At 41.4% G+C, this 13992-nt stretch overlaps 1 protein-coding gene across 6 annotated transcripts in view; it reads right to left on the reverse strand.

The window, feature by feature from the left end:
• The window catches only part of LOC104937876 (A-kinase anchor protein 13-like), a 106183-nt gene that overhangs the window by 86154 nt on the left and 6037 nt on the right, over window positions 1–13992 (reverse strand). The gene's annotated exons all lie outside the window — the stretch shown is intronic.

Raw genomic sequence — 13992 nt, forward strand, 5'->3', positions numbered from 1 at the left:
CCACGCCCTCACACAATTAGTCTAATTGACTTGAAATTGGACAGACAAGTCCAGTTCAATATGCTTTACTAAAAAGTCTCTTGGACCACTAAAGTCCACTTGACTAGAATTTCCACCATTTCTATATTTCCTACTGAACACTTGGTTTGATTGCCAGCAAATCTTCCGTGAGTCATTTTTGTACCAAGCGTATCACGAGTTGCTTAAAGCTTGTTGATATCGTGTTTAGTTTTCAAGATATTGACCAAGAACTTTAAACAGGGCGTGGCGCAGTACATAAATAGACCAAAGTCAACAACCGCTGGGCCATTCTTCACTAAACTCACATGATACAGCCATGGAAGAACCTGATGCATACCCTGAAAGTCTCATACTACTAAAAGGATTGCTACAAATTTGAACACAAATCAGACTATAACTTAGAAATAGTTTGTCCAGTCATAACAAACCCCCACAGGATATGTTTCATAACAATGTTGAAGCACGTGTATAATAATATTTAGAAGTTTCTACCGGTCTGTGCTGGCCTGAACTCCAGACTCCTGCCTGAAGTTGTATTCTTTAGTTTGAATTCGTCCAGGAGTCCTGAACTGTTTACTCTGGGTCACTTTGTAATAATAAGTCATAAGTAATAAGTGTGAGCAAATGAAGCTGATTCATTCTTTAGTACAGCCTGAAGCTCGTCTGCTGTTCAAAGCTGCTGAGGACTCTGATCAGGACTCTGCGTCGCATATACATGAAGTTAACAGTGAGCATGACTGGCTCACTGTTCAAAACACATTCTAATTACAGACTTGTCAGAAAGACACAGAGCCGAGGTCACCACCCAGCTCTTCTACATGCAGTGATGTGGTTGGCCCATTCATGGGCAGGAAACAGGAAGTCAGAGGAAAACAGAGGAGCCTTACAAGTCCTCCTTGCACACACTCAGAGGAGAAAACAAGCCTTCCTCACATCGCACACACAGTTTGATTGTGTTTGATGGAGCCAGACAAAGGCTTCCTCCAACACACAGAGGCAGACACACGCCTGTTAGAACTGCTCATACATGAGCGTACGTGATGTGTTTACAAAGCTGTAGTGTCTGCTGGAGAAGAATCAATCTGGCTACAGCATGAAAACCTTTGTCAGAAAATAAATAAATAATTCACTTGGATAATATGAAGTCTATATTGCTGTACTGATATGATTTCCAAAAAAAAAAAAATCACAGTGGTGTGGTTTTTCAGTGCATTCAAGGAAAGCAACAGAATTTCCTGTTTTATTTCGATGTGACTTAAAAGAGTCTATGACTGAAAACCAGTTAACTCGTCTCCATTTGCAGCCAATATGTACAGTTGCTGGATCATTTTCTTTTAGGGCAGCAACTAATCATTTCCCATATCAACTAATCTTCCAATTATGTTCTTGATTGAACATCTGTGAAAAAGTATTAAGAAAATCACAAAATCAGAAGCTAACAGTTTTTACTTAATAATTTCACCATGTTCATTCCATAGCACTGCTTAGTATACATCTATACAGCAGAGGAGGGAACTCAAAAAGGCGTGTCATTACAAACCATCCTGACACCTAAACCCTGTGTGGAAAGACATGGTCAATGTCATATTTGCTTTGTCGCATCATTCAGTGTTATATAACTCTGCTCTGTCGGAGTATGAACAGAAAAGAGCTGATGGTTTAAATAGGTTCCACGGGAACACACTCACACACACCCATGATTAAGGTTTGACAAGTCACTGTTCCAACCGTAATCACCGTCAATCTAAAAGAAGAGACACTCTGCTATGTACATGGTAGCATATTCTCTCATAGATCTGCATCTCATTATCTGTATGATGGAAGACCTAGCTGCTTCACACCTGCTTCATGGATGCTGTTTCTGTACAGACAGAATGTTGAGATATTTTAATTTATTTTAGTTTAGTTTATATAGTTATTAGGAAACATCATATGAATATTTCAGTCGGTACCAAAGTGGTGGACTGATGGACACACAGACTGACAGAGCTAACACTCTAAATTTGACAAAGATAGAACTTACTGTATTGTAATGCACGTTGTCCATATGTGAAACTACTAAAGTGCTAACTCGTAGTATTTAACAGCATTTCTGTGCTGCTTAACAACAAAAGTTTGCTTTTCAGTTGGTGTCTGGATTCCACTACTCTTGATGTATGGAGACCACCCAATGACCACTTGACAAGTGCTGCGTTTGAGTATCTTTTAACAAAAGAGCAGCACATAATAGACAGATGAGATGATACACTGTTTGTGTTCTCCAGACAAAGGAAGCCATCATTTACCATTCAGAGGACTCTTTTACTGACTCATGACTCATTTTGGATTGAAATGCAGACTTGGAAGGAGGCAGCTTGTGAATAGAGACTTAGCTTTAGCTTCATATCACCAAAGGACATTAAGCACGAGGCATTAAGATGACTTAAGTTTACAGCATCAGATCCTCTGTACACATAATCCCCACACCACAGTGTAATGCATGTATGTGACGTGTGTGTGAATGCACATGTGAACATGTATTACTCACATTATGTGGAGATAAATCTCTACATACAGTCACATTGTGGGGACTCTTCTGCCAACTGGGGACAAAACTCCATATCATGTAAATCATTCAGTTTCAGGTTTATTACTTTTAGGTTGGTTTATGCTAAGGTTAGGTTAAAAGAGAGGCACAGGTCAGGGTAAGTCTCCAAGAAATGAATGTAAGTCAATGTAATGTCCTCTGAAGCAATGGAAAAACACCACTGTGTGTGTGTGTGTGTGTGTGTGTTACCCTGCTCATTAGTCCACCCACCCTCTCATCCCACAGCGGGGGTTCATTTGAGATCAGTCTGTTTCCAGAGCCCACTTGAGCAGTCACAGCTCACAGAGGCCCAACAAATGTTGTGAAATGAATTAACAGTGCGTCTCAAAGTGAGATAGACGAGTGGCATAAGATGGAATTATGAATGGATAATGGTTCAGTGGTTTGGGGACCGAGGCTGTGGCCACAAAGTGCAGACGGCATAAATAGTTTTATCACCAGAGCAGACAGTAAAGAGATCCTTTTTGAGCTCAGGTCTCATCATGTCTTTTTATAAATCAGGCTTAAAGCTGGTCTAAATATAGGAAGGAGAGGTTCAAACAACAATATTCACACTGCCACTGCTATCCTATCATCAGTCCACACATCACCGCACATTTTAAACCATTTCCAGAGATGTTGGCATCTGCTCGCTGTCTGTTCTGACATTCTGAAATGCCAGGGATCTTCATCCCATGCAGAAACACCTTGGTGATCACTTTCCTGACGTTTCAGCCTTTGCATTTGGAATCCACACATTCAGATTCTAGCAGTAGTCTGATAAAGGCTTGTGAATTTAGATATCCAGGTTAACTGTTCCCCAGCCTCCATTCCTCCAACTATCAACAAGTGCTAGTGTGAAGAAATGCTTCTACAGAGACACTCCAGATATAATCTGGGCCTGGATGTTATATATAGGTCAGCCTCAACTCTTCCATCATGAAAAACATGACCCCTAAACCAACTGAAGCACAACTAAACTCTGTCCACATATACTACTAATAATACAGGCCAGGCCATCTGAACTTTGTATGTGTGTGTCTGAAAGTACCAATGTAATTGCCATTATGTAAGCTGGCATCCGCATGTGGAAGCTAAGCAGACTCCAGGGAACCAGTGTGTCATGATAACAGGCAGGCCACTTAAGATGGCAGTGTCCACTGCCTGTGCTGAGGGACAGGAGCTTAAGATAGCCTGAAGAGAAATGACCTGAAGAAGAAGAGGAAGAGATTCACCAGAGACTGATGAGAACTTATTACATATCAGATATCTTCTTTTTTGTTCCATACACACATAGTTCTTCCATATTACCCACACTGCAAATGGAACTCTTTCTGAATCTTGTACTCCTCTACACTGGATGCTTCCCTACTTGTTAGTGTCATTCTGGAAGAAACTGAGGATATATTTCCAAGTATGGTCACCTCCTTGTTTCACTCCGAGATCAAGTGTGAGTTAGCCTCCATGGAGCAGCTCATCTTGGTCCTTTTCCAGCAGCAGACTGACCTCAGCTTTTGGCTAGCCTTGCTGGGGCACATGAGTCCACTAGTTTACCGGTCAAGGTAAAACAGGGCTGTTCCACATGAGGATCAAAGCCAACCACTTCCCTCTATGATTCCCAGGATGACTCCACTAATTTGGAGCTAACTTATTCCTTGGACTGCTTTACCAATGTAGGCTCCACCACTGCTGTGTGGAGGTTATGCTAATGGGAATCACAAGTTACCATCTAAAATTGTTCCTAAAAGGTGCATTTCTGTGCAGCAAATCTAGCTCCAGAGCCGTCTCTCCATCTGGCAAGAGCCCTTGTGTCTGTACTTCGTCCCTGCAGGGCAACAATAGAGTTCCTTTAGAGCTCTGACTGGTCTTAATTGTCCACCGAGCCTTGGGCTATACCACTGGAAGGACTATCACTGATCCTAATCCAATTTCAATTTAATTTATATAGCGCCAAATCATAACTCGCATGACTCTTTCTATATAGAGCAGTTCTAGACCATACTTTTTATAATATTATATTCTGAGACCCAACAATTCCACCAGGAGTAAGCACTTGGCAACAGTTGCAAGAAAAACCTCCTTCCAGCTAGCGAGCTTGAATTGCACTGAGCATCATCATCCAATCAAACTAGCCATCTACAACAGCTTAAACGTCTAATACGCATTATATTTGCCAAGTCCGATATCCAAAACTCTTCCGCCTGTCAGTCTCACTCCTGTCCTTCAAAGAGTCCACCGGCTCCCTGTCCCACAACACATCCAAACCAAAGTCCTCTTTACTGATAAAGGACCTCCCCACTCTTGCTTGTTCGTTGTTGTTGTTCGTCTGTCTTGATTGTTATGACGTATGCTGCTGCCTTTCTTGGCCAGTTCACCCTTGTGAAAGAGGTCTTGATCTCAATAGGGTTTTTTTTAATCTGGTTAAATAAAGGTTAAATAAAAATAAAATAAGCACCAAGGCAAGACTTTCAGAGCTTGTGTCTTGATGGACTTGACCAAAAGTAGAAAGAGTGGGCTGGCAGCCAGTCAGCCACACAACACCCGGTTATTTTTTTGGGGACTGATTTAAAAAGTAGACGACAAAATGTAATTTATATCAAATACTAGCAGGTTAAAGTGACAAAACATAGTAGAGTTCAGTGAAGGATTATTTTTAGCATTTTATTTATTATTTATATTCACAGAATTTTGACCTCTGTGCACACACACCCACACTCACTAGCTCTCATTTCAAATAAATCCCACAACCATCCTTAACCTTCCAACAAACCTCTTGTCCCCCAGTGTGGGGTGGCAGTTGTCAGCACAAGCCCTGGGCTTTGCCAATGGTGGGGGTCTCCCTACTACGTAAAAAATGGATGCCAACGTTCCCAGATCCATAACGCACAAATGTCTAAACCATAATGAAAGGCAATGCACAAACTTATGAATAAGTATATAAGTAATATAAATAATAAATAAATAAATTAATTAAAATTAAAATAAATATATAATTAAAAAAACAAACCAACCACAACATAAAAAACATAACAAAACACAGCATAAAAAATACTGATATTACTGATGGGTTCTGCACTTTGGGTAATGAGGATTCCCGCTCCCCTGTTGTGCCTCGGACCCGTCCTGTTGGTGGCCAGACCTGGCTACCCCACTGTTCTTGTAGGCTACTTATTAGCAGTTAGTTGATTAATCTATTTACATCTCCCCCAAATTGGTCCTGATACTTATCCATAGCAACAGTACAGATACATGTGATGATGATGTAATAACAGACAACTCTTCTTCCTCCTTGTCTTTACTGTAGAACCTTAATGTAACACAACAGGCCTTTATCACAGCAGACGACTCAAACGACTTGTCAGAGGAAAAGCATGTGTTACTAATAACATTAACAATGTCTCTGTTGTATTCTAGTGTCCCAGTGAGTCATGGCAGTGGGACAGTGATCCAGCAGGAACAATACCATGAGCCTGAATCTCTCTGTTCAATCATTAATTGATGATTTACACCTGTGCTTTGTCACAAGTCACATGTCATCGTATCTGCAGAGGAGAGGCCTGTTGGTGACATTGCTCTACTTTTCCTGAGAATCTCTGCAGACTCTGATGAAGCCTGAAGAAGTACTGATAGCAGATGAAACAAGGCTTGTTCACGTGTGTCCACTCATCTGCCTTCTGGACTTTTTAATACCACCGTTCACATGATGTTGCCCAAATGCAACAGAACTCTAAAGTCAGACATACACACAGGCCACATATGTGCACGCAAAAATGTGTGCGCACACACACACACACACACACACACACAGTTGTGGTGAGAGGAGCAGAGAGGGGGCTATGTTTCCACAACTTGTTGTAATTATGTGTTATACAACTGAATGCTGACTCTGGCTGTTCTTTTACAGAGAAGTACAGCGCAAGGCTGGCGACTAACTCAGCTGGCCAGTAGTTATGTCTGGTATGGAAGGAATGAGACGGAGGGGGGGGGGAGAGAGAGCGAGAGAGAGAGAGAGAGAGAGAGAGAGAGAGAGTGAGAGAGAGAGAGAGTGGAAGGAAGGAAGGAGCAGAGGGAGAAGCAGGGAGACAGAGAGGCGCAGCAGCTGCTAATACAAACCAACCTCCTGCTTTCAGCTGTGGTGCATGGCGGCCATTCTACTCTGCTGCACAAAGAGCTGCAGTGTCACTCACTTCCACTGGCTGCACATATGAAGTGGCAGCAGGCTCAGGTCTTATCACAACAAGCCACTGCTGCTACAGGCCTGGTCATAGAGGCAGTCACAGGAAGGAGCTCAGCCTGCACTGAACCTGCATTTACAGAGTAATGACCTTGACAACATCCACTGCCAAAAATACATGCACAATATATGATAGTACATAGTATAACAGTTGTGTTTTTTGTTAATAGCTGTGCACATCAGAGCCTTAAAATAGACAGCATTTGCATCACACAGATGTACTTCCTGTTCAGCAGAGAACAGAAGAACAACTGATATCACGTTATTTGAGAGGAGGTGTATGACACTGACACTACATGACAACAGTCGTGGTTATGACGTTGCCACTTCAGTCTTAAACACACCTCTTCAAATGAAATGGCACCAAAAAATGTGTCAGCTGGTGCGAATGAAACATGAAGTCTGTGCCACAGTTTTTACACTGATACAAACAATCAGAGGGAGAAGAGGAAGTAACTTTTTTCACCATCGGTAGAATCAGAAAAATAAGAACCAAGATTAAAACTGATAAGTAGGAGGCAGAAACATGCCACCCCCGCAGCTGGTTTGGTTTATATGCAGACTTAAGCCCTGTCCGTGAAAACTGACATGTACAGCAAACCTTCAAAAACAGCTAACCCTAACCCTGACTTTAATTAGTATCAATGGTAACATGTCATGTCAAAATGGCTGCTGTGAAAAAGGTCTACTGGCCTGGTGTTTACCTGAGATACATTCAGTTGCCAGCGAGTAGGGCATGTATTTTCACAGGTTATTGTAATAAAAGCATGGGAGCGACTGCTCCAAAGTCATGGTCACATGTGACCAATACAGTCAGACTTTATCTGCCACTCAACCACAGTAGCCTTTATACTAACAGAAAGAGTGTTTACAGTAGATATATTGATATGCCAGGCAATTACTGTTGCAAACATAATTACACACACACACAGAAATTCCACAGGGGTGTGATTAGTGGCATCCCTGTAGGATATGACTCATCAGCTCTCCCAGCACCGAAGCCACGAAATTATCACTGTGATTAAAGATAGCTGCTGACGGAGCCAACTCCTCTTCTTCACAAAGAAGTCCCACATAGAAAAAGATGAGCGGCGCTAACATGCTGAGACATTCTATAAAGAAAAAAAAAAGCTTTTATTTCAGCACTTGCGTACTTTGCTTACGTCATGGAGCAGAGGTGGAAGTCTTGGCTTCTGTCAAACAAACTCTTCATTCTCCATCATGAATGAATGAAATATGAGAAGAACTGCCAGATCATGTTTTTCCATCTCAATATTATCATCTGATTATCACTGCATCTTTTGGATTTTTACATGATGTCAGTAGATTTTGTATAGCTCTGCCCGGTCTGCCTTTGAGTGTGAAGTCAAACACACACACACACACACACACACACACACACACACACACGTCACATGTCAAAAGGACACACACTCTGAGAACTGGCAATAACTGCTGTGGCAGTGGACAGGCAGTATGTGACATTACTTTATATTTTTACTTAACATTTGTTAGTCAACTTTATTTGACTTGTTTGCTTACAGAAATATTTGTATAATGTATATATTTTTGGTTAAAGTGGCACACTGTAGGTATTCACAGGTTAATTCACCGAAATTTCCACAATTCCCATGGAGTTTATGATTTGGAATATTCCCAAAATACCTGAACTTAACTTCCCATGGAAAGTTTCCAGAAATTGTTTTAACCACTTTGTTTAATCGGTAGAGTTTGGTATTGAGGCAGGGAGATGCGTGTTGAATTTTGCTTTGCAATAAAAAAAAAAATAAACTAGCAAACTATCAAGAGGGGAAATATTATTACATATATTTGCCTTTTAACTCATTTTAAATGTCACTTCATTCAAACGACAAACAGAAACCCCTTAGAACCTTCTCTGTTAGTCTTTCCACTGTTCCAACAATCACCAACTGCAGTTTGGTCAGAATGAATCCTTAATTTACAGAGTTTAATGTGAAAATATTCTTGCTCAGCAGCTCTTTTTCCTCTCAATCCTTCTTCAGCTCAGAGTGTGTGTGTGTGTGTGTGTGTGTGTGTGTGTGTGTGTGTGTGTGTGTGTGTGTGTGTGTGTGTGTGTGTGAGAGTGTGTGTGTTTATCGGGTCAAATGGCAGACTGTGTGTGCATAACGTAACACAGGCTAAAGGCCCATGTGTTGATAGAAGAATGGTTCCTGCATGTTTCACCTGTTCATTCTTAGTTTGAATGTTTTCAATCTGAATGTGCCTCTGGCTCAATGAGAACAGGAGCAGCAGATAGATATTGAGAATAATATCATCACCACTTTTCACTACATAATAATCATGGTGTGAAACTGATGCTGTGACAGTTCTAACACAAATGCACCATTTTCTTGGGTTATGCTGTAAAAATAGTTTCTGTCAAGTGTCCTGGACAATCTATGACTTTTTATTGCCTCAACAAGTTGTCATCTCTCTGCTGAGTGCTGAGGCATGTTGTCAAAGAATGTGGCCCTTGAACACTTCTCAGTGTGTTACTGAACTGTTACTGGTAGAGCGGGTTGACTAGTAATCGGAGGTTTGCTGGCACGATTCCCGGCTCCCCAGGTCCAGTCAAAGTGTCGTTGAGCATGATACTGAACCCCAAATTGCTCCTATATATAGTACTATATAAAGACAAATCCACTTAGCATAAAGAAATAATTAACCTGGCCTTTGTTAATCCAGCCACTAGGGTTGGGTCGGTATCCGGTTTTGCAGGTCCGGTCCAGTGTAAAAGCTTAAACTGGTTTGATTTGTGCATCCTGATTGAACCAGCATTAGTCATTAAACCGTCCTGACTAATTAAAAACAGACAGGAAGCAGCTGTCATTGATGTTAACCCTTCAGTGCTTCAGTGTGTTTAAATGCAGTGAATGAACAGAAGTGAATCTAAATCAATCAATATTTAGTGTGAGCACCCTTTGCCTTCAAAACAGCATTAATTCTTCTAGGTACACTTCCACACAGTTTTTGAAGGAACTCTGCTGGTAGGTTGTTCCAAACATCTTGGAGAACTAACCACAGATCTTCTGTGGATGTAGGCTTCCTCAAATCTGCCGGTCTCTTTGTGTAATCCAGACAGACTCCATGAGCAGGGCTCTGTGGGGGCCATACCATCACTTCCAGAACTTCTTGTTCTTCTTTACGTTGAAGATAGTTCTTAATGACATTGGCTGTATGCTTGGGGTCGTTGTCTGAATAAATTTGGGGCCAATCATACGCCTCCCTGATGTTATTACATGATGTGTAAGTATCTGCCTGTATTCCCCGCATTGAGGACAACATTCATCCTGATCAAAATTCACTGTTGCCTGCAGACACTCATTATTGTACCGCTCTCCAGCCTCTCAGTGAACAAACTGTCTTCTGCTAGTCCAGAGCACCTGCTGCCACTTTTCTGCACCCCTGTTCCAATGTTTTCATGTACAGTTGAGTCGATTGGCCTTGTTTCCATGGAGGTATGGCTTTATGGCTGCAACTCCACTTCTGGTCAGCCTTCTCCAGACAGTAGATGGGTGTACCTGGGTCCCACTGGTTTCTGCCAGTTCTGAGCTGATGGCACTACTGGGCATCTTTTGATTTCAAAGGGAAATAAGCTTAATGTGTTATTCATCCATTGACTGCTGCATCTATAGTCCTCAACGTTTCCTGTTTCTTTGTGTTTCTTCTAAAGAACTTGAACATTTTGAAACTCCAGTCTGCTCTGAAGTCTTTGGGAGAGACCTTGCTGATGCAGTAGAACTACCTTGTGTCTTGTTGCTGTGTTCAGTCTTGTGTGACCTGTTACATGAAACTCTCTTCCACAAACTCTCCTTGGTAGCAGAGTTTGGCTGTTCCTCACCCAGTTTGAAGCTGTTTCTGTTTCAGTCAATGACTGTGTTTCAACCTACATGTGAAGTGGATGGTCATTAGCACCTGTTTGGTAGAATTGGTTGATCATATGCCCGACTATAATCCTAAAAAAACCCTGACTGCGTGCAAGTGTACCTGTAAGAACTGATGCTACTTTGAAGGCAAAGACGCCAAATATTGATTTGATTTAGATTGTTCCTTTGTTTGCTCTATTTGCATTTTGTAAATTGATAAAAAATAAACAATTATTAATTTTTTTGAAAGCATTCTTAGTTTATAGCATTTTTTTTTCACACCTGCCTAAAACTTTTGCACAGTACTGTACAGTGCTGGAAAATTCTGGAAAAACAAACAATGATATGATTATTCTAACTCCCTAACAACCGTCACTCATGTTTATCACATCTGTTTGCTAGGTAGGTAGCTAGCCGGCTAGTCAGTCAGTGATGTAGCAAAAGTACAAACCACAGTTTTGATCCACTCTCACTCGCCCTGTTAAAATGACTGCATCATGCTGTTAATACAACTTAATACTTCCTCTGTTTCAAATTAAAAGCCCTTCCATGTTTCAGTGGACAGAAACCCTTTATGTGTTAACAAGGCTTTTATTGTGAAACATTTGCTCTCTCATTCAAGGCTCTGATTATCTTCTACCATCTTGCCACTCGACTCTGGAATACCCTGTACATAAAGATTAGGCAAGAAAGGTCAGTAATTTCCTTCAAACGACTTCAATTTTACAATTTATATCCCTACATAATTTAAATACAATATAATAATTCTCAATTAAGATAATTACAAGACATAAGAGCAAACATTCAGAATCATAAGTGGGCGAAGTGACATTACTGTAATGTGACCACCCAGAACTGCTATTCAGTGTCTCTCCTTGCTGAGCACTTGGCAAGTGGCACAACCTAACAACAGAGCACAACAGTGTAACACAGTGTCAGGACTCAAATGAATCATTCCTGCATGGCTCCGTACGCTCTGCTCTGCCTCTCTGAGATGGAAAGTAGGCTACATGTCAAATAAAAAGACATGAGACTCAACTTCCATTGCTCAGTTCAATTTTCATTCATCATTTCCAGAGATCAGAGGTTCCCAAATTTTTTCTCCTCAAAACTCAAAACAGAAAGGTACCCGAATCTATGGGGCTCTGACACTGCTGCACAGTAACTCACTGCTCTGCAATCATTTGAATGAGGAGAAGGCAACAGAGGGAAAGTGGTTATGACCACTGCAGCAGGGGTATGAAGTGGTTGGCAGCCACAATGCCGCCCAAAATTCTCCTTTTTTGGTGGTAACTGTGTGGCAGCGGCAGCCGCTTTGCATTTTGGGGGAAGGTAATGTCAGAGGTATGGAAAGGTGGGGGGCAGCATCAGAGTTACTGAATGTAACTTCAGTTCTATGTATACCTGCACCAGCTAAGTTTCCTAAGTTTGCCTAATTAAAATAGAAGAAAACCATTCTCTGATGGTTGGCCTGGTGAGACGTGTGCTGCCAGCAGGCACTGATCTAATAAAGGCAATAAAAAAGTTACAAAAGTAATCTTTAGAAAATAAATAATGAACTCAGGTGTCATTGCATTTTTATGAATTCCACTCTGCTAACTGGATCTCTCAGATGAATGAGAGGGCTGCGTTTCATCAAGCAGGGCTTAATCTGCTCTCAACATTACAAATGGGTCTTAGAATGGTGGTCTATGTGGAACATTCTTGGAGGGCCACAGGGGATGTTTTTTGTTGGCCACTAGAACAAATTGGCAATCTTAACCAGCTGTCTTTATCCAACCATAGGAGAACCAGTGATAGATGATACCCTGTTGGAACCTTACCGTTTTTTGCTTTTTTTTGTGAACTTTGTTAAAATTAGAAACAGGTTTGAATTCTATTAATAAGTGCTTTGAATATTAGCATGGAACACGTTTAGCTGTTTTAGAAAGACTGATGAAATTTATTTTATAAAAGGAGAGATTGCAAAGCTAGTGGTCTAGACAGGTGATGTGGGGCACTGCACTGTAGGGTCAGTACCACCTTTACACGGCAAAACATACAGAAGCCTTGAAAGTCACCATCACCAATGAGACGCCTGTTTCAACAGGGGATCTAGGGATGAACATGCTGCCACATGCAGACCATGTGAAGGGATGTAGACTAAATCCATCATCAGCCACAGAGGAGATCAACAAGAAGTTACCAGGAGATACACAGAGCGCAGAAGACATGGCGGCAGAGTGAGCGGCTAAGTATGACTCAACAGTTAAACATCCAACACTGGTTAGCCCACGCATAGCGCTGCTTACTGCTATGTGTGACAGGACGAAAGACACACTGAGACACAACTACAGGGAGGGGAAGACAAGAGAAAACAGGGTGTGTGTACTTTCAGTGTGGTGTGTGTTACTGCCTTTTAAAGAGCCCGGGAGATGTGAGATAACACAGTGCTATAAATAAAGGAGTGCTTGACAGCCAACATGTTCTCAGTGTTTTATCGCTCCTCCAAGAGAAAGGAAAAACATCTCCTAAATGTCTGGCGGTCCCTGTTTTATTGTTCTGAAGGGTCTCTATGGAAAGTGTCTTCTGTCCTCACCACAGCACTCATTTCTATCTCTCGAAAAACTGTAGGTCTACCCATTTTTCACATTCCCAAATTTCCACACTCAATCTGGAATGGTCAGAAAATCCACCCTGTGAGAAAGTGTGCATGCTCTGAGTTAGAGTCTGACTGAACAATATGGGAGCCAAGGAGAGCCTCATCGTCCTCCGTTGACTTGTGATGTGAAAGTGAAGAACTGAGAATCTTGAGGTTTCCGCTGCAAACGCACACCCAAACAGGTTTTTCTGGTTCATACATTTTAAATCTGTGGTCAGAAAAAAGAAACCCACATGGCAAACTGTTAAAATATCTCCAATACAGAGATTGCACAGATGCAGAGCAGCCACATACAGGAGGTTCAAGACAGACGAGAAGCTAGCTAAAATAAGAATTTATTCATCCCGTATCATGTCTAACTTCATCATAACATATCGAGTATGAAATGAATCTGCAGATACACCAGTTCAAGTTAAGACTGAATGTTCCTATGGATGTCAAAAATGTGGCCTGCAATAGACAAGGTGAGCTTTGTTTTTAGCCTAGCTGTTGTTGCTTGTTGATCACTACATAAAACAGAGCAGTTAAAAGCCAGTCACCGTAAAGATTATGTCCAGCCATGCTGGATTATATTTCCACTTCCCTGGAAGCTCTTTAAGACGGCAAGGAAAGTGTCAAGGCACAATTTAAATGCAAGTATAAA

The sequence above is a fragment of the Larimichthys crocea genome, chromosome V (genome assembly GCF_000972845.2).
Source record: "Larimichthys crocea isolate SSNF chromosome V, L_crocea_2.0, whole genome shotgun sequence".
NCBI lineage: Eukaryota > Metazoa > Chordata > Actinopteri > Sciaenidae > Larimichthys > Larimichthys crocea.